Below are 24604 nucleotides of genomic sequence, written 5' to 3'. Positions count from 1 at the left end.
CCTGGGTTCAAGTGATCCTCCAACCACAGCCTCTTGAGTAGCTGGCAATATAGGCGCACGCCACCACGCCCAGCTGATTTTTGTATTTTTTGTAGAGACAGGGTTTCACCATGTTTCCCAGGCTGGCCTTCACCTCCTGGGTTCAAGTGATCCTCCTGCCTCAGCCTTTCAAAGTGCTGGGATTACAGACATGAGACACTGCACTCATCTATAAAATGTTGATACGAGTTCTATGAAAAAAATGTTCTGGCCAGGTGAGATGGCTCATATCTGTATTTCCAGCACTTTGGGAGGCCAAAGCAGGAGAGTGGCTGGAGCACAGGAGTTGAATCCAGGAGATTAGCCTAGGCAACACAGTAAGACTCCCTCTACAAAAATGTAAAAAACTAGCCAGGTATGGTGGTGCACACATGTGGTCCCAGCTACTTGGGAGACTGAGATGAGATGATCACTTGAGCCCAGGAATTCGAGGTTTGCAGTGAGCCATGTTTTTGCCACTGCACTCCACTATACTCCAGTCAGAGTGAAAAAAAAAGCAGATTTCTTTTTGTTTTTTGAGACAGAGTCTCTCTCTGTCGCCCAGGCTGGATTGCAGTGGTGCGATCTCGGCTCACTGCAGGCTCCGCATTCTGGTTCACGCCATTCTCCTGCCTCAGCCTCCCAAGTAGCTGGGAGTACAGGCACCCGCCACCATGCCTGGCTAATTTTTTGTATTTTTAGTAGAGACGGTGTTTCACCACTTTAGCCAGGATGGTTTCGATCTCCTGACCTCGTGATGCACCTGCCTTGGCCTCCCGAAGTGCTGGGATTACAGGCGTGAGCCACCACACCCAGCCAAAAAAAAGCAGATTTCTTTATCACACAATGTTGCTGAGCCTCCAAGAGCCAAAGTGCACTGTGAATCTGCACAGGACTATGAATGTATGCAGCAGATTCCAGATTAACAATGAAATAGCCCCTCCTCCATGCCCTTTTTCTCATAAGCAATACAAATTAGCATCTTTCTACAATTGTAGTCCCAGAGAGTCTAAATATTCTGCTTAGAAGGTAAAAAAACAAGGGTGCTCACACCTCACTTTCTCCAACATTTTCCCCAAAAGTCCAGCCCATAGTGGATCTCTTTTTCTTAGGTTTTCAAAAGAACTTTGGTATCACCAATTTAGCACTCAACTCCCGTCTGTCTTCTGTTAGTTTATATAGTTCCATGTCACTCATACTACGCCAACTTGAGGCAGATCATACAACAAACAAGTGCTCACTAATGAAAAATTACATGATTATTAAATATGCTTTTTAAAATATTTGTTTATTTATTTATTTTGAGACAGAGTCGAGCTCTGTCACCCAGGCTGGAGTGCAGTGGCACAATTTTGGCTCACTGCAACCTCCACCTCCCAGGTTCAAGTGATTCTCCTGCCTCAGCCTCTCGAGTAGCTGAGATTACAGGCATGCACCACCACGCTCAGCTAATTTTGTATTTTTAGTAGAGACAAGGTTTCACCATGTTGGTCAGGCTGGTCTTGAACTCCTGACCTCAGGTGATCTGCCCTCCTCAGCCTCCCAAAGTGCTGGGATTACAGGCATGAGCCACCACATGGGGCCTAAATGTGGTTCTTATCTGCTTCTTATCATGGGTAAGAGCAGAGCCTGCACTCTGGAGGCCAGAGTGCAGATACTGGCTCTGGCTTATTAACTGCAACTTTGGGAAGTTACTTAACCTCTCTGTTTCATCATTTGTACCTTAGAATGTTGCTGTGAGCACTAAACTACAGTGCCCAGCACACAGTAACAGTTTAATAGATGTTAGCTGTTTTTATTGCTACTCCTACCAATACTTTTTTTTTTTTTTTTTTGAGACGGAGTCTGGCTCTGTAGCCCAGGCTAGAGTGCAGTGGCCGGATCTCAGCTCACTGCAAGCTCCGCCTCCCGGGTTCACGCCATTCTCCGGCCTCAGCCTCCCGAGTAGCTGGGGCTACAGGCGCCCGCCACCTCGCCCGGCTAGTTTTTTGTATTTCTTAGTAGAGACGGGGTTTCACCATGTTAGCCAGGATGGTCTCGATCTCCTGACCTCGTGATCCACCCGTCTCGGCCTCCCAAAGTGCTGGGATTACAGGCTTGAGCCACCGCGCCCGGCCAATACATTTTTTTTTTGCTACAACTGGTCACCAAGCAAAGAACAGAGCATGGCCAGTGTATGGAGAATCAGATTTCAAGGGCAGCCCATAACACGCTCACAAAACACAGGGATATTGTTTGTTTATCTCTTCTAAGATCTCAAGGCACTTAAAAGTCTCAACTTATCAATTTTCACAGGACTTTCCTGACATAGGTTGGAATCCATTATAATCACCCTAGGGAGGGGTTAATGACCTACTCAAGGTTACTTGCCAGGGTCAACCACTGGCTAGGAATAGAAATTGACTCTGCAGTCACCCCCTTTGTCTTAATAACTTCCTCCCTATGTGGTTTTGGCAAAGACAAAACACCCGAGAGTGATGCAGCAACTGGAGTGAAGGTCAAAGAACAGCATCTGGGTTTAGCACAGCCTTGATGAGGCCTTTTTTCCTTTCATCTTCCCACAAGCAGGCTTGTATATCCAGCAGCCTCCTGTCCCTCTCTAAGTACCTCAAAATAGTATTCCTTGACCTCCCTTCATCCAGGAGATGCCAAGGAGGGGAAAGCAGATGCATCTGAGATGCCAAAGAAAGGCTCTCACACACAAAGTGACTCCTTGCCCTTGGACGTGTTTGCATCCTCACATCCTTCTCATCCTTACGTTCCTATTGCTGCAGTCATAGCAGCTCCTAGGCTCTGCCTTGGACAGAACCCACAGTTCCCTTGAAGGAACAAGTTCTCTGCAGCCGGCCCCCTGCCCCAACATCCAGGGATCATGTTGGTCACAGTCCTATTTACAGCTTCCAGAGCAGTCAAGTACAGAAAACCATGTAACAAAGCCACTGAGAAGACCCATCCTGGTGTGTGCACACATGTGTGTTTTCAATCACCCCTCTGCCTTCCCTCTCCAGTTACTCGGATCTCCTTGCTTTCATCATGAGAACAGTGAATTATTTATGGAGTAACATACTGCACTCAGGGTCTCCCATGATCATGCAGATTGTGACCGCCCTGGGGAATTTACTGCCTAAGTCATTCGGAGAGAATGGGCAAATGAGGCATAAGGTGACAAGTAAGGGACAGTGACAGAAATTGGGGTTCCCTGGCTCTGCGACTGGTTGGGAGAAGTGGTATGAGGAGGTGACAGACGACAATGGGAGAGTCTGGTCTTCCTAAATCCCTGGTGGTAGTGATATGGAAGCAGGTGGGAAGAATATAAGGAAAATATAAAAGAAACAATGAATTCCTGACCAAGCTGTCAGATAACCTCTGTTGTCAAAACACAGGCCTGGACTGACTACTGGGGAACCAAAACGTTCAGATCTCTGCTCATGGTGAGAAGCACACATAGGTAGGTCAAGGCTAGCAGTCTATCCAAGGCTGAGACCCCAAGCACAGGGGTTCTATCCTTCATTACTCACTTATTACCTCCAGCATCACTGGCCACTTCCTTCTTCTTCTTCCTTTTTTTTTTGAGATGGAGTCTTGCTCTGTCACCCAGGCTGGAGTGCAGTGTGGCAATTTCGGCTCACTGCAACCTCTGCCTTCTGGGTTCAAGAGATTCTCCCACCTTAGCCTCCCAACTAGCTAGGATTACAGGCACCCGCCATCATGCCTGGCGAATTTTTGTATTTTTACTAGAGACGGGGTTTTGCCATGTTGGTCAGACTGGTCTTTAATTCCTGACCTTAGGTGATCTGCCCAACTTGGCCTCCCAAAGTGCTGGAATTACAGGCGTGAGCCACTGCACCTGGCCCAGTTCCTTTTTTCATACAAACTTTCTGCTCAGTATTTCACTTGCAGGGCTTTCCGACTGCTCTTCATTGCTCTTTTTGTAGAGAATATCAAGAGGTATCTTTCCCTGGGTCTCTGCCTTCTAACATCTTACAAAACATGGCAGAATACAGAAGAGATATACACAGTGCTGATTTTCTAAGGGAATGTGCTAGAATATTGTCCTGGAACTATGTTCTTATGCCACCCTACCACAATGTTTCAAAATCTAATGTTCAACACTGATATTTAATATTCACATCAAATAATAAAAGCTGTTTATTTGCATTTATATACATTTTAAATACCTTCCTATATACCTTATCAAATTTAAGATAGCGCCAATATAAGTGGTGCTTTTTACTTTTGTATTGCATCAAGAAAAACAAACTTCCATTGGTTGTAAGATACACCCTGATTTCAGAGATATTAAAAGTGGGAAAAATGCACACCTAGAATTTATCAAAATTATGCTGAAAGGAATCTCATTTTCCTCAAGTTCTTGCCACAAATCAGAGAATAACACCCTGTGTCTCTCCAAGTCGGATGTAAGGCAGCCTCCTTTATAGTTGATATCACAGAAGAAAAATTAGGAGAAAGAAAAGCAAGGGGCCAGATGCGGTGGCTCATGCCTGTACTCCCAGCACTTTGGGAGGCCAAGGCAGGAGGATCATTGAGCCCAGGAGTTTGAAACCAGCCTGGGCAACAAAGGGAGACCCACTCTCTACAAAAAATAAAAAAAATTAGCCAGGTGGGGTGGCATGTGCCTGTAGTCCCAGCTACACAGGAGGCTGAGGCAGGAGGATCACTTGAGCCCAGGAAGTTAAGGCTGTAGTGAGCCGTGTTTTTGCCACTGCACTCCAGCCTGGGTGACAAAGCAAGACTGTCTCAAAAAAAACGAAAGGAGATAGGAGAGGACAAGAGAGAGGAGGAGAGGGGAGGGGAGGGGAGGGCACTGGAGAGGAGATGAGGAAAAAGAAAAGAGAAAAGCAAAGCAAGGGGGTGAGATGGGTTTAGTCTGTAGATGTATGAGATACTTTATGGATAACCGTGTCTATTCATCCCACCTCTGCTTCCTGGATCTGCTGAATCATTCAGCTCATTATTAATGGAGAGGAATTAGGGAGGGGTTACAGGGAGAGGTGCCGTAGTCCACACCTGCAGCAGCACATGGACGGTGCCATGGAAATGGTTCCAGCAGTGGTCTGGGCAAAGGTTTCACACAGAAGAGATTTGACCTGAGTGTGAAGGGTGAGAAGGCAAAAGCATCTCGGGATGGAACAAATGAAGGAAGACAGGAAAACAAGCAGCCTGAGGGGGCGGTGGTGACTGCCTCTTTAGTGACAGACAGCGGGCAGCGGGCAACAAAGCTGGGCCAGACTTTGAGGTTGTACATAAATGGTTAAGGATTTTGGACCATCTTATACTGGCAGTGGGCCACCATAAGTTTTTCAAGTGTGGGAATAATTGATGCAAAACAGTATTTCAGGGGAAAAAAAACACAACAGCATTTCAGAAAAAAAAATGAAAACCATAATTTCCAGAAGATAAATTGGCAGTTCTGTATATAGTGAACTCAGTGAGAAGAGGTAAAAGTTGATAGGACTAATAAAAATAAAAATCACCATTTATTGAGTGTGCTATTGACAGAAATATAATTTTTTTTTTTCTTGAGACAGAGTCTGGGTCCACCACCCAGGCTGGAGTGCAGTGGCGTGATCTCAGCTCACTGCAGCCTCCACCTCCTGGGCTCAAGTGAGCCTCAGCTTCTCCAGTCTCAGCCTCCCAAGTAGCTGGGGCTACAGGCATGTGCCACCACACCTGGCTAATTTATGTATTTTTAGTAGATATGGGGTTTCATCATGTTGGCCAGGCTGGTCTCAAACTCCTGGCCTCAAGTTGCCTGCCCTCCTTGGCCTCCCAAAGTGCTGGGAATACAGACATGTTGCCATGGGTCCTGGCCAAGAAACAGAAAATTAAAAGAAAGAGCTGTTTTGAGATAACAGTGCTAGAGATAATCAACTTAGATGATAAATTTGACAAAATAGAAGAAATAGCCATTAAGTGGGTAGAGATACAGAAATGATGCTGGGAAAAAAAAGGATAGAAAATCAGATTTAGGAATCATTTTCATAGAGGTGAACTTGAATCGAGGGGTTCTAAAGTCATGAAAAAGGATGACATTTAGCCTGGCATGGTGGTGCACACCTGCTGTTCCCAGCTACTGGGGTGGCTGAAGTGAGAAGATCATGTGAGCCCAGAAGTTTGAGTTTGTACTGCATAATGATCATGCTCATGAATAGTCACTGCACTCCAGTCCCAGCGACATAGCAAAACCCTACCTCTAAAACAAAAAAAGAACAAGCCAGGTGCAGTGGCTCATGCCTGTAACCTTGCACTTTGGGAGGCTGAGGCAGGCAGATACCTGAGGTCAGGAGTTCAAAACCAGCCTGACTAATGTGGTGAAACCCCGTGTCTACTAAAAATTCAAAAATTAGCCTTGTGTGGTGGCGTAAGCCTATAATCCCAGCTACTCAGGAGGCTGAGGCAGAAGAATTACTTGAACCTAGAAGGCAGAGGTTGCAGTGAGCCGAGATTTCTCCAGCCTGGGCCACAGAGCAAGACTCTTGTCGCAAAAAGAAAAAAAAAAAAGATGAGATTTAGCAAGAAGAAACTTTAGGACCTCACAATTTTTAAGTACAAAATATTTCACATATGCAGAATATACAGAGAACAATAATATGTAACACTCCATACCTACCATCCAGATATTCAAATGTCATTCTTTTGATATATTTGCTTCTGATTCTTTTTTACATTTTTTTTTCCTAAAGGAACAATAAACATTACAGATACAATTGAGGCTATCTCCATTCCCTTCTCTCCTTCACTACAGATATGTACTATCCTCCTATTGTTCTGTGACCCTTCTAATTAGTTTTGTACTCTTATGACATAGACAGAGCCAAAAATATTATGCTAGGTGTAAATTAGGTATGGGCTTGGTGCAGTGGCTCACACTTAGCACTTTGGGAGACCAAGGCAGGAAGACTGTTTGAGCCCAGGAGTTCGAGACAAGACTGGGCAACATGGCGAGACCCTGTCTCTATTAAAAATTTAAAAATTAGCTGGATGTGGTGGTATCCACCTGTGGTCCCAACTACTCTGGAGCCTGCGGTGGGAGGATGGCTTGAGCCCAGGAGGTCAAGGCTGCAGTGAGCTGTGTTCACACCACTACACTCCAGACTGGGCAACAGAGTGAGACACTGTCTCAAAAAAAAAAAAAAAAAAGTATGTACATGATATACGTACATATTCTTTTAAAATTTGCTTTTCTTTTATTCAATATTCATATATTTTAGAAATTCATCCACAATTATATATGTGTATATATACAGGAATATGTGAAGTACATTCATTTTAACTTCTATATCGTATGCCATTACATGAGTATGTCATGAAATATTTCTCCATTTTTTTCTACTTTTAGCTTTTATAAACAATGTTGTAATGGATAGCCAAGTGTATATTCCAAGCATATGTGCACACTTGCCCAAGAGTTTCTGAGGGGTATAGAGTCCACATTTCTTCTCTTTTTTTTGAGCTGGGGTCTCACCCTGTCACCCAGGCTGGAGTGCAGTGGTGCCATCATGGCTCACTACAGCCTCAGCCCCCCAGCTCAAGCTCAAGCCTCAGACTCCCTAGCAACTGGGACTACAGGCATGTGCCACCGCATTTCGCCTTGTTGCCCAGGCTGGTCTCGAACTCCTGAGCTCAAGTGATCTGCCTGCCTTGGCCTCCCAAAGTGCTAGGATTACAGGTGTGAGCTATCCCACCTGGCCTGGATATATACATTTCTAACAGATAATACCAAATTGCTTTCTAAGTGCATGAATTCTACCCTACATCTCCACGAATACTTATCTTGCCAGATTTCTAATTTTTCCTTATCCAACAGGCATAAATTATTGTCTTGTCCTCTAATTTGCATTTATCTGATCACCACTGAGTTTGGACATTTTTATTCAGGTCCCTCCTTCTGGGAATGAAATTGCTTACTGTAATCTTTGTCCTTAGTTTCTATGAGGTTGAGGGTCTTTTTTGTTTTCTTTCTTTTTTTTTCTTTTACTGAGTTACGGGGGTTCTTTATGTATTTTGGATAGGAATTCTTTGTCAGTTGCATGTATTCTAAACGTCTTTTCCCAGTCTATGCTTTGTCTTCTAACACTATTTACTGTGCCTTTAAGTTTTTTTTGTTTGTTTTTGCTTTTTTGATACAGTCTCGCTCTGTTGCCCAGGCTGGAGTGCAGTGGCACGATCTCAGCTCACTGCAGTGCCTCATGGGTTCAAGCGATTCTCCTGCCTCAGCCTCCTGAGTAGCTGGGACTACAGGCACCCGTCACCACGCCCAGCTAATTTTTGTATTTTTATTAGAGACGGTGTTTCACTCTGTTGGCCAGGCTGGTCTCGAACTCCTGACCTTGTGATCTACCCATCTCAGCCTCCCAAAGTGCTAGGATTACAGGCGTGAGCCACCACACCGGGCCAAGTTTTTTTAATTATGAAAATGTTCAATTGCTCACAAAAGTTGAGAAAACAATATATTGAAACTACATTGTCTGTTACCCAGACCCAACAAGTAACAAGATTTTGCTATATTTGCCTTATCTCTCTCTTTTTCTTTCTTACATTTCTGCCAACATATTTTAAAGTAATCCCAGATTGCATGTCATTTCACTCCTACATACTTCATTAAGCATCTATACAACTAAGGACATTTTCTTATGTAGTCACCATGTGCCAATCATGATGATTTCTATCAAAATTAACAACTATTCTTTCATATCACCTAATAGATGGTGATTTGGGATACTTGGAAGTTTTTAATGAGGCTGCAATTTTTCTGCTGCAAAACACAGATATCGCATTGCCTGGCCTGGGATTACAATTGCTGTCCTTCCTATGTGATGATGACCCATGCGTGATTCCACTACTGACTGATCAGCAGGTCCTTCTTCAGGAAGCAGGAAGGCTTTTCCGCACCTGGGAGAGACAGGTGACGACTGCTTCAGTCTGTACCCGTGGCAGCTGCTTACAAAGCATATGACCACTTAAGTCATTATCTCTGACACCTCTGTTGGAAAATAGCCATCTACCTCAGAGGAGGTGGTCTGTCTGCTGCCGATAGATCCCAGCAACCACACCGATGCTTCCCTCTGAGGTCTGGAAATTCACACATAAAAGTCTTCATAACCTTTAGGGAAGAGGCAGCCAGAGAAACTCGGTTCCAGTCAGGATGGTTTGGGGGATGGGCTAAGGTTAATCCCTCTACCGTGTTCTCAGAATGAAGAAAACAGACATTTACTGGGAAAAAGAACAGCTCTGAATACAAATACTAGAATAGGGCTTTTCAAATGTGTGCCTTCTGTGGCTCCCTTTATCCAGAGAAAAAGAGTCCATGGATTTCTCCCTATACTGCTTAACGTGGCAAAAGACCCCGAATTGCTGGAATTAATGGGAAGACTAGAGCAGCTCTGGATAAGACACCAGTGAGGTAATGTCTGGTTTTTGTTAAATATCCCAAATAGATTACTCACTCTTGCTAGATAAAAGGTAAAGACACTGTGGTGCTATTAACACAAATCCTGCTGCAAACAGGGCCCCCATGGGTCCCCGGACTGGGGAGCTGCCATGCTGTTCAGAAGACCAGTGGTGGGGGCAGGAGAGGGGGGCAGTCACGGTAGACATTGTCCAGAGAAGAAAACCAGTCAGCTCTGTGATCTTTGCAGACTCCTTTTTGTTAAGGAACCCAGAACACCAATGAGACCCTGGGAGGCTCGTATTAGACAGAGCCAGAAAGAAGGTCTGTGGGAAAGATCCCTTCTCTCTGTCTTCAGTAGAAGAGCTAGCTTGGCAGAACTGGATAGCCAGGCCCGAAGGCTCCACTGGCTCCTCTTACCCTCGGGGCTTTTGATTCTATACCTGGAGCAATTCCTTCCATTTAAAGCACTTTTTTTTTCTTTTTTTTTAGAGACAAAGTCTCACAAAGCCCAGGCTGGAGTGCACTGGCGTAATCTCAGCTCACTGCAATCTCCGACTACCAAGTTCAAGTGATTCCCCTGCCTCAGCCTCCTGAGTAGCTGGGATTACAGGCCTGCCCCACTACGCCCCGCTAATTTTTATATTTTTAGTAGAGATGGGGTTTCACCATGTTGCCCAGGCTGGTCTCGAACTCCTGTGGCCCAGGCTGCAGTGCGGTGGCACAATCTTGGCTCACTGCAATCTCCACCTCCCAGGTTCAAGCGATTCTCCCGCCTCAGCCCCCTGAGTAGCTGGGATTACAGGCATGTGCCACCACAGGCCAGCTAATTTTTGTAATTTTAGTAGAGATGGGGTTTCACCATGTTGGCCAGGCTGGTTTCAAACTGCTGACCTCAGGTGATCTGCCTGCCTTGGCCTCCCAAAGTGCTGGGATTACAGGCGTGAACCACCACCCCCGGCCCCATTTAAATCACTTCACAGTTTACAAAGAATCTCCACTTGCATTGTTTCAACTGCTCCTCATAAGAGCCTTGTAAGATGAGCTGAGAATATTGAGGCTCAGATTGGTTAAGTCATCAGGCAGAGTCATAGCTGTTTTCCTCCATTTATTGAGAGAGTTGGATAAAAGTCTCCGAGGTAGTTCCCTTCTCGACCTTAGAGTCTAGGGTTGTCAGAGGCCTGGGAGAGGCTGAGAAGAGAGCCAGGGAATTGGCAGAGCTTCTGTCCTGCAAAGAGGCAAATGGAACACCAGGAAACTGGACCTTTTTCCCCAAGGATTCTTGCTTTCAGTCAAGTCATCCCACACACTCTCTGACTGTGTGGTACTTGAAATTTCATTTCACAATTTCCTGGCAGATATCAGGGCAGCGGATGGTAATCCCGTTAGTGTTGGCCAGTCTCCCAAACAGGCCCAAATGCTGCCTGCTCGCCCTGTTGCAAACTTCCTCCTCCCCTCTACTGTTGCCTGGCCAGCCGGCCCTTAATCTTAGTGGTGAGCTCTGCAACCTTGCCAAGAAGTCTCCCAAACAAGTGTAAACTCCTTGTGATTGTGAGCAAACAGCAAGGCTGGCATTCCCCATCGCACCTGCCATCCCCTCACTCACTTCCATTTATAAGCTTACACTATATGCAGGACCTGCCTTACAGAAGCCCAGAGACACAGTCAGGCTCACAGGAGCTGGGAACTCAGCTCATTCAGACCTGGAAGGACCTGAGTCTGCGCTGGGAAATGTTTGTGCTCATCATGTCGAATGCATCATCCATGAACTTTTCCTCTGAAAAGCTTAGCACATCGCACTGTGATTCTTGCTGCTCCCAGTTCCTCTTTCTAAAGGAAATCACCAGCCTCCTCTGGGGCCTCAAAGCTTTAGTAATCAGGAACTAAATAACATGGAAAACATGGAGAATTGCATGGAGGCAAAACAGTACCACAGCTGTACCTACTATTTATAATGAAAGTCAGCCCAGAGTGCCTGCCTTTTTCATCATCTCTCAGTTATCCACATGCTCGACCTGGGGGACAGGAGAGAGCAGGGAGAAAATCATGATTATCCTGTGGTTCACCTTACAGTTTACAATGCATTTTGAAAATTTACATACACTTGGCCAGGCACAGTGGCTCACGCCTGTAATCCCAACATTTTGGGAGGCGGGCGGATCACTAGGTCAGGAGATAGAGACCATCCTGGCTAACATGGTGAAACCCCATCTCTACTAAAAATACAAAGAAATTAGCTGGGCGTGGTGGCGGGTACCTGTAGTCCCAGCTACTCGGAAGGCTGAAGCAGGAGAATGGCATGAACCCAGGAGGTAGAGCTCGCAGTGAGCCAAGATCACGCCACTGCACTCCAGCCTGGGCAACACAACGAGACTCCATCTCAAAAAAAAAAAAAAAATTACATACACTTAAAATATGTTATTTCTCTCAATTCTCAGAATAAAGCCATATAGTACATAATAGATACAAATTTTGGTTTCTCTTCTTTTTTCCCAATGAGGTTGGAAAGGAAGATACTACTCTTTCTACCTTACTAAGAAGCAAATCAAGGTTGTAATTATTCAAAATCAAATAAATATATTGTAGTGGACTCTAAACTCAAATTCAGCTTCCCTGGCAATAAATGCCAGAATCCCAGATTCCTGGGTTTTCTATATGACCCCTTCCTCTTAAGTCCTTTGCTCCCTGTGGAGCTGTAGCTTTGTTTTATTTTATTTTATTTTATTTTAGAGACAGAGTCTCACTCTGTGAGACCAGTGCACAGCATGATCCTGGCTCACTGCAGCCTCTACCTGCCAGGCTCAAGTAATTCTCCCATCTCAGCCTCCTGAACAGCTGAGACTACAGGTGTGTGCCACCATGTTTGGCTAATTGTTTTATTTTATTTTATTTTTATTTTTATTTTTGAGATGAAGTCTCGCTCTGTTGCCCAGGCTGGAGTGCAGTGGCATGATCTCGGCTCACTGCAAGCTCCACCTCCCGGGTTCACGCCATTCTCCCGTCTCAGCTTCCCTAGTAGCTGGGACTACAGATGCCCGCCACCACGCCCAGCTAATTTTTTGTATTTTTAGTAGAGATGGGGTTTCACCATGTTAGCCAGGATGGTCTTGATTTCCTGACCTCGTGATCCACCCACCTCGGCCTCCCTAAATGCTGGGATTACAGGCGTGAGCCACCGTGCCTGGCCTATTATTTTATTTTTTGTAGAGACAGGGTCTCATTATGTTACCCAGGCTGGTCTCAAACTCCTGGGCTCAAGCAATCCTCCCCCATTAGCCTCTCAAAGTGTTAAGATTACAGGTGTGATCCACCACGCCAGGGCAATTTTACTTTATTGAGACAGTTCTCGCTATTGACCATGCTGGAGTCCAGTGGCACAATCACAAGTCATTGCAGCCTCTATCTCCTGGGCTCAAATGATCCTCCCACCTCGACCTCCCAAATAGGTAGGACTACAGGCAAATGCCACCATGTCTGGTTAATTTTTATTTTTTGTAAAGATGAGGTCTTGCTATGTTGCCCAGGCTGGTCTCAAACTCCTGGGCTCAAGCAATCCTCCTGCTTCAGCCTCCTAAAGTGCTGGGATTACAGACACAAGCCACTGTGCCTGGCCTATAGCTTTAAAAATTTCCCTAATGTATACCATCCTCACTATTCCCAGGAACAGTTCTAAGTAATTGAAGTCTATGAACTAGTTTAATCCTCATAAAACACTGAGGTAGGTATCAATATTATTCCCATTCTATAGACGAGGAAACTGATGCATGTAGTGGTTAGCAAATATGCCCAAAGGTATACCACTCATAAGTGGCAGAGCAGGAATACGAATCCAGCCAGTCTGGTTCCGGGGTCTGGATTCTTGATCGCTGTACTGTACTGACTTTCACTTTGTTGTGAGCACCTGCCTATCTCAGAGATCAGTCAGTAAGTCATTTGAAGACAAAAACTGTCCTTTGATCCTTATTCCTGAGCCGTAGGCATTACATTTGGCACAGAGTATATGCTCAATAACCATCTATTCATGCATCTGAACAAATGCATGAATAACTGGTCAGGAGGGATGCCAGCAGAAAGGCCACCCTGTTTAAACCTAAAATCGCAGAACTCAAACTGTTCCTCCATTCTTTCTTCTGCTTTTCTCCAAGATATTACATAGCCACAAAAGCAGATTCTTGATTCCAATCTAGTCCATCCTTTGATAGACTTTGAGTGATCAGCTCTCCCAAAGGCAGTGCCAGCTCTCAAGTACCCAATGCAGAGCTGCTGGGGACCCCGCCTGAGGTCCATCTTTAGGCTCCCAGGGCTACACTTTCGTGTCGGGGTTTAGGTCAACAGGATTCCCACAGAAACTGGAAATCAGACCCACGGACAGCATCTATGGTGAGGTGGAATCAAACAGTAAGGGCTTCCCAGAACGTCCGAGTGAATCAGCTGCTCAGGCTGGGACAAATCCAGAACACATACCCACAAGGGGTGGCAAGTTGTAAATTGAGATCTAATATGAGCCATCTGGTCTGGCAAAATGGCCAACTGGAGGGATGGGAGCCTGGAAACTGCCCAGAAGCAAACTTATCTTGGGGAAATGATGAGTCAGCTCTGTCCAAAAACAAAAGCCTTTAATGAAGTCCTTCGCAGTAAGCCCCATAGTATCTTTCTGGAGCAGCCAGAGTTGAGTAACTCCATCTAAAGGTTACCTCTGGATTCAAAGTTTTTAGATGCCTGGTCCCAGGCTTGGGTATAACAGAGCATGAACACAGGCGAGGTAAACCTGCATTGCTTTGTGGGGGTGGGATGGGATTCAAGAATCATTTCACAGCCAGATAGATGTGTCAGGTAAGATGTGATGGGACATGCAGGACTAGCTGGGGTCCAGCATTTCCCCCTAGCATGGGGACAGTTTAGCCTTGGTCCTGGAGGACAGCTTTCCAGTGTCTTCTCCCAGCCACACTCGCTAAAAAGCAACCAATTACCAGGTCTAATTATCTTCCCTCAGCCTCTTTTCTGGCAGCAGCTGCCAAGGCTCTTGCCAAAACTCTGCTTCACCAACACCCTGATCCAAAAAGCCCCAAGTCAACGAGGAGAAGGCTCTGTGGGCCCAGAACAGCTGTGAGGCTTCCCAACACCAAGACGGGGCACAAGAGGTCAGCGCCGGGAGCTTCAAAGCAACTCGCCCCCTTGGCCTCAGCATCTGGATGGAGGAGAAGTGGTGGCGCCAGCCACCTGGAACCACACCAGAAAATGACACAACGGCAATCAACACACTGGCCCCAACCACCCCCACCCCAGGAAGTTAGGAAGCTTTTTAAAGGCCTGTTTGTGCTTGTGGTGGAAGCTCCAAGGTCAGGACTGGCCTACAGCTCAGCGTGTGCTTCACAGCTGAGCGTAGCTGGGAGGTAGGTCAGGGATACTCTAGGTCGGGGCTGGGGGCTCTCAGGGCACCACGCTGCTGCTGATCCCTACTTCCTTGCACTCCAAAGTAGCTTTCCTACTTCTGCCCACAGGTGAGCCTGAGACCTGATTCACCTCTTCCTGCATGGAGCAAGAGGTAGCTTCCTCCTGAAAGATGTCCTGAGCCACAGAGGCTCTCTCTGACTTGCACAAGAATGAGTCTTCAAAACCCCAGTCACCTAGGGGGCCTGGACTTTTGTGAGCAGAAGTGGGGAAAACCAGGTGGCCATCCACTCGGCCTCCAACCTTGCAGCCCCAGGGGAAGAAGGACCAGGTGCAGTTTGCTGGGCAGTTATGAAACTTGAGAAGCTGGAGTGACTTTGGGCTGGTGCTTTGAGAACAGGGAGGTATTGTGTGATGAGGCGCAGAGGGGGTATAGAATACCCAATAGTTCATGCACAAACATGATCCCAGCCTTGTGCGGAGAAAGGGGCTTCCAGGGGCCTGGGTGGTTTCAAACTGGAATGTGAGGAGAAAGGTAGTGCCTATGAGGCTGTTGTTGACCCATACCCAGAAGAAGGCGCAGAAGCCAAGCCAGCCCTCACCCCTACGCACAGACAGTTCCACAGATCTCAACACATATGCCCTGAGACAACATCTCTGGGGATACAGAAATTCTATCCGTCAGCAATTAAAGAATATTTTCTTAAATCTTTGGAGGGCATCTTCTCCATGTATTGTCATCTTGGTCATCAGCAAATATCCACTCAGCAGGACCATCTGCATGGTCCTGTCAGAGGTATTAGGTCACGAAGGCCAGTGCCTGCCCTCCCCGGCCCTGCACCCTGATGACAGGCACCAACCATAAGGGGCAGCAAAATAGCTGGAGATTGAGCAACCAGACACACCAGGCTTGCAACTGGTCAAACAAGAAACGCAGTGCACCTCATCTGTGCACTAAAAACAAAACCTTTACAAGTTTTACAATTTTTCTCTCTCACAGTGACTGGAAAGCTAGATAAGGTGAGAAGAGAATAAGAGCAAAGCAGAGAAATTGGGTAGAGAAAGTGATAATGGAGTGATAAGCCAGGGGAGCTGGGAACAATGGCTCTCAGGTCTGAGTCGGGAAGGATCCAGGACAGGCACCTAATTGGTTATGGTTTCACTCTCCTCTCTGGGCTTATATTCTCCATCTGTCCTCCCTCAGTTTCCAGCTGAGGGCGCTGAGATCTGGTAGGTCTCAAACCCTTTTCTCCCTTTACTTACTGCAAGAAAGCTGTAGTTATCAGCATGCTGGCTCTTGCAGCCCCAGGTGCCACACTAAGCTCCCAGGCCAGTCCCTAACCCTGTGGCCTCTAAAAAAAAAATTAAGTCGAGACAGGGAGGTGGGAGGACCTTCCACACCATGTTCCAGTCCTCACTGCCGACTCCAGTGCCTTCTTTCTCAAACAGTCATCTTAGACATCTCTGCCATATTCCCACCCCCAACTTCCCCCTGGAGAAGGGCTGCATCTGCTTCCTAAAAGCTTGTCTTCTTGGCCTTTTCTCATGCCCACATTGTATCTGAAAGCCTGACCATTCCATTAGTCATCATCTGACCTTTGTTTCCCAAATCCAGCTCCTCTCTGCAGCTTTCCCTAATTGCCACCCCCCAATTAACCAGTCCCAATGAATCTGAGCAGAGGCTCAGCAGAATTTTGGGACTTGATCGTAAACACCACTTATTATAGTGAGTGGTATATGCAGACATTACCTTATTCATGCTGTGTCCTCCCCACAACCTCTACAAAACCTAAGTTAGTCCTTGCGCCATGTTGGACTGCAAGACTGATGACGTGACAGCTGTGATCAATCAAGATTCCACAATCACCATTCTGCAGGCCACCAGGAGCTTTTCTACACCAAAGCCCTCTGCTGAGTGGAGATGTCATCTGATTTATTAATTAATGCAAACACTGTTCATCCAAATGCTCCAGGGCATGGTTTAAAAAAAAAAAAACAGAACATTTAAAAAATGATAAAAATAACCTTTGCCAGCATAGAAATAGCTGAAGCTTTTTGTTTGTTTTTGTGTTTTTTTGTTTTGAGACAGAGTTTTGCTCTTGTTGCCCAGGTTGGAGTGCAATGGCACAATCTCGGCTCACTGCAACCTCCGCCTCCCAGGTTCAAGCAATTCTCCTGCCTCAGCCTCTCGAGTAGCTGGGATTACAGGCATGTGCCACCACGCCCGGCTAATTTTTTGTATTTTTAGTAGAGATGGGGTTGCTTCATGTTGGTCAGGCCGGTCTCAAACCCCTGACCTCAGGGGATCTACCTGCTTCGGCCTCCCAAAGTGCTGGGATTACAGGCGTGAGCCACCACGCCAGCCTAGCTGAAGTTTTATTCCTGGCCCTTTCATCCTAGCAGCAATTCTTCCTCCCCAGCCCCATTGCACCCCTCTTCCCCCTGCAGCACCCCCACCCAGGTCGCTGTCCCCCTTTCTCACCTTCCCTACCGTGCTTCTTTGTCGATTAACAGAATTCCTGCCAGTATTTGCTAATTGGGTTAACGGAGTGACTGCATAATTGTTCTCTCTCTCTTCACAGCCCAACTCCCCATACTGGCTGCTTTCTGACTACCTGCCTCTCAGCTGTTCCAGGATCACTAATTTGCAACAACAGCTTCCATTGTCATCCACATCTGGGACTTTGGGATTTTAAGTGAATCTCCCTAAGGCGGAGAACAGAAGATGCTGCTATTTTGGCTTGTCTGGTCTACAATGGGGCCATTCTGCGGAGTTTCTGTTCAGTGCAGGGCTGCCCGGGTGAAGGGGAAATCGGAGCTGTGATGGGACTCAGCCAGAGAGCTGCATGCTGAGGACTAGGGAGGGAGGGGAGGAGGGGGAGGGCAAAGAAGGAGGTGGGGGTGGGAGCAAAATCTTGACCTTTTCTTCCCAGCCATATGGGTTTGCATTTCGTTTTAATCAGTTTCAGATGAAACTGACAAGCCAGGAACCTCAGGAATCTCAGTGCCCCCACCTTTGGCCTCTGGTCTCTAGAACAGCCAGCCGCTGAGGTTGGACAGTGTGTGACCTGGCCTGACCCAGCTTCCCCCAGAGGAGGCAGCATTGAGGGTGGCCTTTGCGATACCCAAGGTTCAATCTAGGCCTGTTCTCTCTCAACATCCTTGGGAAAAAAAACAAGATTTTTTCCCTCTGTTGTTTTTTTGAAGTGTTTTTTCTGCTTGAAATCTGTTTCACCTAAAAGGGATCATTACCTACCCAAAGTATAGAAATGTTCGCATTCTTGGAGTGGGTTGCAACCGGGGCAGTGACAGAAGCCTCCAGGAACTCTGAGATGTCCCTGGGGGATGCCTTAGTAGGTAGGGGTGGCATGAAGGTGCTAGTACAGTCTTTGGTCTAGAGGTCTCTTGAGCCTCTAGTAGAAATACAGGGACTATATTTCTTAGGTTGACTTTTTTTGTTTTTTGGTTTTTTTTGAGATGGAGTCTTGCTGTATCACCCAGGCTGGAATACAGTGGTATGATCTCAGCTCACTGCAACCTCTGCCCCCCAGGTTCAAGCGATTGTCATGCCTGAGCCTCCCAAGAGTAGCTGGGATTACAGGTGCACGCCACAACACCTGGCTAAGTTTTGTATTTTTGGTAGAGACAGGGTTTCACCATGTTTGTCAGGCTGGTCTTGAACTCCTGGCCTCAAGTGATCCACCCACCTAGGCCTCCCAAAGTGCTGGGATTATAGGCGTAAGCCACAATGCCCAACCTTCTTAGGTAGACTTCTATCTCTGCCCTCTTTGCCCTTCCCTCCCCACCTTTCTCAGCCCCAGCCACCACCCGGGCTGCAATCCTTGCTCCAGGGCTTCTGATCAGAATCCCCTAGGGAGTGCTGAATGTGGGTCCCTAGGGGTCAGCTCTGGGCTGCTCCCACAGATACACAAGGAAGAACATTTTTCGGCATTTCATACAGTGACATTTTATATTGTTCTATCTTGTAATTGGTTTACTTCCTGATTTCCCCAAACAGCTATGAGGGTAGGAAATGGTTAGGCCTCTCTGAAACCCCAGTGTACTGTGCCCTGTTATGGTACGTGCTTCATCTGTGCTTATTTCTGCCTTCAGTTTTGATTATTTGTAAACTTGCCTAATCCCCGCACCCTCCTCTGCTTACTTGTAAGCTTCTTGTGTACATCTTTGTAGTCACTGTAGCAACCCTGGTAGGGTGACAGGCCCGGATTAGGTGCTCAATAAGGAATTAATAAATTAAACTGGATTGGAGATTCCTGGCAATCAAATGAGAGCCCTTGTGAAAGGAAGTGTTGAGATTTAGCAAAAAGTAAACAAATCCACCAACATGTTTTCAGCTAAGCTGGGTGTGTGTACTGATGTACTGAATGGGGGACCATTTCCTTCCGAAAGGCTGGAGTCGGCCCTCCAGGTTGGCTGTCTCTGTGTGACTGTCTGCACACCACTGCCCTCCACTGGACACTGAGTCAAAGCTGCCCCAGACCCACGTTGGTGTCAGGACTCCCTCAGGTTTTCTTCTCTCCCTATCTGGGACACAACCTCCTGGGCAAACCGGTTTCTTGGTTGGCTTCTCTTACCAGGTTCGTTTTACCCTGACTGCCTTGCATTGAATCCATGAAACCTGGGAAGTACAAGAGGAACAATGTCTTCTTTTACTCTTGGCATATAGTGGGGTCAATACATATTTAATAAGTGAAAATAAACATGACACACTTTCCTGGCAAGCCAGCAGCACTTTGGACTAGTATTATGATTATTCATATAAGAATCCATTTAAGAACCTATATTTGTTCTTAGTCTAAAGCAGCTACAGTGTTAATTGTTTTTAGAAGACAACTGAGGAAAACAAAGAGGCACCAAAACTTAAGCAAAAGAAAGAGTTCAAAAACAGTCATTCCTCTTTAACAACCACCAAACCTTCCTCCTCTTGCATGCCTCCGTAGACCTTTGGGAAGATACAGAACAGGATGTAAAGGGAGGGGAAGTGAACACAGGGATTAGACTGCTCCCTCCCTGGCTGTGACACGCTCTCCAGCTTCAGCTATTGGTATTTGTGAACTTACCTTATTATCTCTGCCCTGACCTCACTAGCTTGTAAATTGCGTTGCCTAGCACAATGACTGGCCTATAAAACGTCTGCCATACACAGTTAACTGAATTCTGGTAGTCGAATATGCATGAGTTACTAATAATTTGCCAACGGTAATAGTAAAATAAGTTTTTTGTTTGTTTTTGTTTTGTTTTTTTAAGAGACATCGCACTTACAGCTTAGAAATTTTGATTTGGTGAGAAATTGTTTTCACCTTCCACAATTCAACTCTGGGGTTAGCTCTGGACCAGGCAGGCAGTGGGATATATGAATCTGAAGCTCAGGGAGGAAGCCTGGACGAAGAGGAATCCAGGAGCCTCATAGCATGCAGGTTGGGGTTAAAACTCAAAGGGTATTTATTGTCCAGGAAGAACTAGAGAGGGTGAAAACCAGAGGCTGGTGTCTTGGGATCCCAATCCTGAAGAACCAGGGATGGGGCTGAGGCGGCAGAGGAGGCCAGGACAGAGCCAAAGCAGAAGTCAGAGAGGAGCAAGAAAGAATGGGGCCCAAAAAGTCACGGGTCTGGGAAGTTTTCGGGATTAGAGTGTGGCCAGTGGCCTCAAATACAGCTGAATAATCTAGTCACAAAGGATTGAGAGATGTCTGCTGGAGTGGGTAATATAATAGTCAGTTGGTGAACTCATGAAAGCAACTTTGGCGTGAAAGGGTAGATACAGTGGAAATGGGATCAGGAATGGGAGGCAAAGACATGAACACAATCGTGGGAGGCAGTGAACATAAGGAAAAGTGCAAGGGTTTTGGTTTTGACCCTGAACCCAGGCTCTGCTCTACCCATCTAGCTTCTGCATTGCTACTAGTTACATTTTCTTTTTTTTTTCTTTTTTTTTTTTTTGTTTGAGACGGAGTCTCGCTTTGTCACCCAGGCTGGAGTGCAGTGGCATGATCTCGGCTCACTGCAAGCTCTGCCTCCCAGGTTCACGCCATTCTCCTGCCTCAGCCTCCTGAGTAGCTGGGACTACAGGCGCCTGCCAACACGCCCGGCTAATTTTTTTTGTATTTTTAGTAGAGACGGGGTTTCACCATGTTAGCCAGGATGGTCTCGATCTCCTGACCTCATGATCCGCCCACCTCGGCCTCCCAAAGTGCTGGGATTACAGGCGTGAGCCACTGCGCCCGGCCTACTAGTTACATTTTCTAAAAATCAAAATTAATCCTGTCACTTCCGGTTATGATTAACATCCACTGGCTTCTGCCATTTGCTGGACAATCCGGAGCAAAGTCTGGGGCCAATTTGTTTAGTGTCACTTATTTTTCAGGTTTGGTTTCTTCATCACCTGTAAAAGAGAGTGGTACAGGACTATAATCCCTTGTCCGAAATCCTTGAGGCCACCCGTATTTCAGAATTCGCAGCCTTTTGGGTTCTAGAAAGGTGAAACAGTGCACATAAGGTATATTACATAATACCACCAGCAGAGTCTGGGCCCCACCCTGGAACCAAACACACCAAGTGAAACAAATAAAGACTAAGCAACCTTACTTGAGGTCAGGTCGTTTTCTACTAATGGAGTTACCATGATACTTTTGTTTTCCAGAGCTTTTCAGATTTTTGCAATTGTAATGAGGCTCACGGACCACCCTGGCAGAGTTGTTTGAAAGCTCAAAGAAGATATGTGTGTGAAAATGAAGCAGAAAGAATAACCACAAAGGGTACAGAGGCCCTGATCTTCTTGACTGGGAATGAAAGGAATTTTTCCTTTTCTGACATTGTGCATGTGTGAGCAATTTATAAAGGACACTCTCTGATAGCCTTTCAGAAGCCACAGCAGGAAAGGAATAACCTAGTTTAAAGGATGCATCCGGCAGCCATTAAAAAAAAAAAAAAAAAAAAAAAAAAAAAGAATGAAATCATGTCCTTTGTAGCAACATAGATAGAGCTGGAGGCCATTATCCTAAGTGAACTACTGTAGAAACAGAAAACCAGATACAGCATGTTCTCACTGATAAGTGGGAGCTAAACAATGGGCACTCATATGGTTTGGCTCTGTGTCCTCACCCAAATCTCATGTTGAACTCCAATTCCCAGTGTTGGGGGAGGGACCTGGTGGGAGGTGATTGGATCATGGGGGTGGATTTCCCCCTTGCTGTTCTTGTGATAGTGAGTTCTCACAAGATCTAGTTGTTTAAAATTGTGTAGCACTTCCCCCTTCTCTCTCTCTCTCTCTCTCCTGCTGCCATGTGAAGAAGTGCTTGCTTCTAAGCACTTGATTTGGCCCTTCTGCCATGATTGTTAAGTTTCCTGAGGCCTCTGCAGTCATGCCTTCTGTACAGCCTGCAGAACTGTGAGTTCAGTTAAACCTCTTTTCTTCATAAATTACCCAGTCTCAGGTAGTTCTTTATAACAGTATGAGAATGGATGAATACGGATACACATCAACATAAAGAGAGAAATAATGGACACTGGGGACTCCAAAAGGGGAGGGTGGGAAGATGGAAAGGGTTAAAAAAGTACTGATTGGGTACAATGTTTACTATTTGGGTGATGGGTACACTAGAAGCCTAATCCCCACCAGTATGCAATATACCCATGTAACAAACATGTACATGTACCCCCTGAACCTAAAATTAAATTTTTCAAAAAAGAATGCATTGTAGTGTGACTGGGGACATTCACATAATCAAGGGCAATTCCCATAACTTCTTCCTCATCTTGATTTCTCTGCCTCTGTAGGGGCTAAGGCTGGGCTACGCTTGGAGATGCTGGAACTCACAGTGATGGGGACCCTCACAATGGAAATCTGTTCTTTACTGTCATTCTCTCCATACTATGAGGCAGGGACTGGGCCTGTCTTGTTCACTGCTGGGTCTCTAATGCCTAGCCCAGCTCCTGGTGTTTGTCCAGGGTGGACATTTGTTTTATTTTTTGCTGAATTGAATTGAAACTGATCTCTTATGTTCCTTGTGACAATTGAATTGAAACTGATCTCTTATGTTCCTTGTGACAGAAGGCAAAGTTGGCATTGTCTTAACTTCCATTGTTTTCATCTTTAGGGAAAAACTCCTACACCTGGGGTCATTCTGCTCAACTCTGCTCTCTCTGCCTCTGCTCATTGCTCTTTATAGCTTCCCTCAAAACACACACACACACACACACACACACACACACACACACTTCTCATTAACTGAGGATTTGGGTCCCTGGCTCATAGCCTTCTCCTTCATCTTATTCCCTTTCTTACTCATACAAGACTTTAATTTTGTGTGGACAACCCAGCCTCACCAGTGACTATTGCTACTGTAAAATGTTAAACCCCAATATCCAATCTGACTAAAATTTCTTATTTCCTGTTATATTGAATTCAGATTTCCTTTAATTCTGTTTTCTTAGTTTCTCTCTTTTGACCCAATTAATTACCATCTATCTAGCATGGATCCCATAATTTATCAGTTCAATCACTCTCTTACCAGTACCTTTAACATTCTTAGTCCTTTGTTCTTCTTCCTCATGTACCCTATAAATCCCTAATATCCATCTTTTCCAGTCCAAAACCCAAGCTTCTGGGTGTTGCTGGAGACAGACCCCAGTTGGGGCTATTCCCAGATATGATCTCCAGTTTCAGCTTTCTACTCTACTTCACATACTGCTTTTGAGTTTCTTTCTTTTTTTTTTAAGATGGAGTCTCGCTCTGTTGCCCAGGCTGGAGTGCAGTGGCCCAATCTCGGCTCACTGCAAGCTCCGCCTCCCGGGTTCACGCCATTCTCCTTCCTCAGCCTCCTGAGTAGCTGGGACCACAGGAGCCCGCCACCACGCCCGGCTAATTTTTTGTATTTTTAGTAGAGACAGGGTTTCACCGTGTTAGCCAGGATGGTCTCGATATCCTGACCTTGTGATCCACCCGCCTCGGTCTCCCAAAGTGCTGGGATTACAGGCATGAGCCACCGCGCCCAGCCTGATTTTTCTATCTGTGTCCTTCTCTAAAAGTTATAAACATGCACAAAATCTTTCCATCTCAAAATATAATACTCTTTACCTGGTGTCCCCTTCAGGCCATCTTCTTTATTTTTTTTTCACTTTTGCGACAGTGTCTTGCTCTGATGCCCAAGCTGGGTGCGTAGCGCGATCATGGCTCACTGCAGCCTCGAACTCCTGGGCTCAAGCGATCCTCCTGCTTGGAGGATCAGATTTCTTATCCTTGCATAAGTGATTATATGGCTTCTTCCTCATCTCCTAAACACCAGTCATCTGACATACACTGCAGATCTAAAATGGGTCTACGCGTTCTGCTCTTCCTTGCCCACCTGTTGAGCTTGCGCCGCTTCTGTGAGCCTCCGCCCACCCACAAGTGATCGTTCTTCCTTTGCGCTTCACTAACCCGACATAAATGTTTATCATATAAAGTTTTCCGTTGCACTCTTGTGTTTATGTCTCCTGGCTTCTTCACCAAGCTGTGTGACAGCTAGGCCCTGTCGCCTCCTTCCTCGTATCTGCAGCGCCTATCGCAGAGTCGCTTAATCTTTGTTGAAGGAAGCTGCGGTTCACCCGAGGGCCGCGGGACGGACGCCGCTCATTCGGCCCTACAGGGGGTGCTGTGGCAGCCGGCATTGGTTGCCCTGCCCTCCACTTCTCTCGCTCAGCTCCTGAGCCACACGCCCTGGGCTCCGCCCACTCCCTGACAACATCCCTCCTGCCCATTGGGCGAGCGTGGACGGGGCTGTCCAAT

The 24604-nt window shown here is 46.3% G+C and overlaps 1 long non-coding RNA gene across 8 annotated transcripts in view; it reads right to left on the bottom strand.

Annotated features, from left to right (window-relative positions):
- LOC103877628 overlaps positions 1-24604 on the bottom strand; it is a 53802-nt gene extending 29198 nt beyond the window's left edge. For 7 of the 8 annotated variants that reach the window (XR_002517293.2, XR_002517305.2, XR_002517296.2 and 4 more), the window contains exons 1-2: positions 23915-24604; positions 11374-11442 (exon numbers count right to left, since the gene is read on the bottom strand). This is a non-coding gene — a long non-coding RNA (uncharacterized LOC103877628). The remainder of the gene's footprint in view (positions 1-11373; positions 11443-23914) is intronic. The other variant, XR_002517308.2, reaches the window with a different exon arrangement.

This window comes from Papio anubis, chromosome 1 (genome assembly GCF_008728515.1).
Source record: "Papio anubis isolate 15944 chromosome 1, Panubis1.0, whole genome shotgun sequence".
In the NCBI taxonomy this organism is placed as follows: domain Eukaryota; kingdom Metazoa; phylum Chordata; class Mammalia; order Primates; family Cercopithecidae; genus Papio; species Papio anubis.
Note: the sequence above shows the minus strand (reverse complement) of the source record. Positions and strands in the feature narration are given on the sequence as shown.